The following is a 1789-nucleotide window of genomic DNA, read 5'->3' as shown; positions in this document are numbered from 1 at the left end:
CGCTTTTACATCATACAGGAAACATTCACCATTCACACACATTCATACTCCGATGAGCAGCGGTTCAGTGTCTTGCCCAAGGACACCCCCAACCTTTCGATTGGCAGGCAACCGCTCTACCACTGAGCCACAGCCACCCCACAATGTCATTGTAAATAATTAATATACAGTGATCAGTGACATATTTTTGTTTGATATTGACAGTTTGAGGGATTATTTTATGGGGAGAAACTCATATTATTTACATGATATATATTTTAATTATGTTTGTTATTGGAGCTTTGAAGACTTAAAGGGAAAAAAGTCCTCCTGTCATATGAACTTGACACTGGAGACAATTGAACTAATCATGGAGAAAAAAGCCAAAACAAAGTATAAAACAACACGTTGTCCTGTCATGTATCAACTGAAGATCCCAATATGTCTGAAGATCAAATCCTGGAGGAAGTTTTCTAATAATAGTTCAATAAAGAACCAAATATAAAATTAGTTTGACTCATTTTCTAATCTGCGAGTATATTAACATGTTTGTCAGTCTAAATAACAAGAAATGTCCAACAGTTGATGGACACAATAAAAACAAACTGGGAATCATGAAATCTGTTTTCTACTTACTGGTTTTGAAGAAGAGCGAGCAGCGAGATGTTTAATGTCTCCCGAGTTATGAGAGACAGATTTCTCTATTCTGTAATACATACTTCTTGTTTGACACAAGAAGAATGTTGTAAGTAATGTTGTCCTACCTGTTCAACTCAGCTCTCGCCCTAAGAGGAGCAATGCAGCTCTTTGTTGAAGTGAAAAGTGAAAGTAAACAGTGTGCATGTTTAATACAGTAACTCATGATAGTTTTTATTTACCTAGAAAGGCCAGTGGGAGGCTATGGTTTCACTGAGTCGTTGCCATGACACTGCTGCCTTCACGTCCGATGTCCATGATTGTTGTCATGAATCTATATTGTGTATTTTGCTTTTTTTGTTTAATCATTGATCACTCCTTTTCCAGAGACCATATGTTATTTATAGTTTTCGGGGAGTAAAGAAAATGTTTCCAACCCTAACGTTACCTTTAATGTTACCGGCAGCGTCCCCACCAGATATCACGTTATGTAACCCGTCACCACAAATGTATACAATAAATATTTTCTGTCTAAAAATGATGCAGAAAAACTAGTCCATGTATTTGTTACTTTTAGGCTGAATTACTGCAATTCTTTATTATCAGGCTGCTCAAAAAAGTCCATAAAGACTCTTCAGCTGATCCAGAATGCTGCAGCACGTGTTCTGACAGGAACCAGGAAGAGAGACCACATCTCTCCTGTTTTAGCTTCTCTGCATTGGCTTCCTGTAAAATCCAGAATAGAATTTAAAATCCTTCTTCTCACCTACAAAACTCTTCATGGTCAGTGTTTGGACCTTTAAGTGTATAGCTAGGGGAAGCCAGGGAGTAACACAAATCATAAACTCAAACTAACAAAAGGAGAGACTATCAAGTCAGAGAACCTTAACAAATATCTTTTATTACACAACTTAAAGATAGTGAGGAAAATAAGTATTTCAACACCCTACTATTTTGCAAGTTCTCCCACTTAGAAATCATAGAGAGGTCTGGAATTGTCATCGTAGGTGCATGTCCACTGTGAGAGACATAATCCTCAAAAAAAATCAAGAAATCACAATCTATGATTTTTTAACTATTTATTTGTATAATACAGCTGCAAATAAGTACTTGAACACCTGACCATCAGCTACAATTCTGACCCTCAAAGACCTGTTAGTCTGCCTTCAAAATG

The 1789-nt window shown here is 36.8% G+C and overlaps 1 protein-coding gene and 1 long non-coding RNA gene across 9 annotated transcripts in view; one reads left to right on the top strand and one right to left on the bottom strand.

Moving 5' to 3' along the window:
* Positions 1-1789, bottom strand: part of LOC116707340 (uncharacterized) — a 217341-nt gene that overhangs the window by 126540 nt on the left and 89012 nt on the right. For 7 of the 8 annotated variants that reach the window (XM_032544671.1, XM_032544673.1, XM_032544676.1 and 4 more), the window contains exon 1: positions 616-774. The exons of the other annotated variant lie outside the window; for it this stretch is intronic. The gene's annotated coding sequence lies outside the window, so the exon portion shown is untranslated. Of the gene's footprint in view, positions 1-615; positions 775-1789 lie in introns of those variants that run through there. 8 annotated transcript variants of the gene reach the window in all.
* The window catches only part of LOC116707363 (uncharacterized), a 19660-nt gene that overhangs the window by 6878 nt on the left and 10993 nt on the right, over positions 1-1789 (top strand). The window lies entirely within an intron of this gene.

The sequence above is a fragment of the Etheostoma spectabile genome, chromosome 19, assembly GCF_008692095.1.
Source record: "Etheostoma spectabile isolate EspeVRDwgs_2016 chromosome 19, UIUC_Espe_1.0, whole genome shotgun sequence".
Taxonomy (NCBI): domain Eukaryota; kingdom Metazoa; phylum Chordata; class Actinopteri; order Perciformes; family Percidae; genus Etheostoma; species Etheostoma spectabile.
The sequence above is the reverse complement of the archived record's forward strand: the minus strand, read 5'-3'. Positions and strand labels throughout refer to the sequence as shown.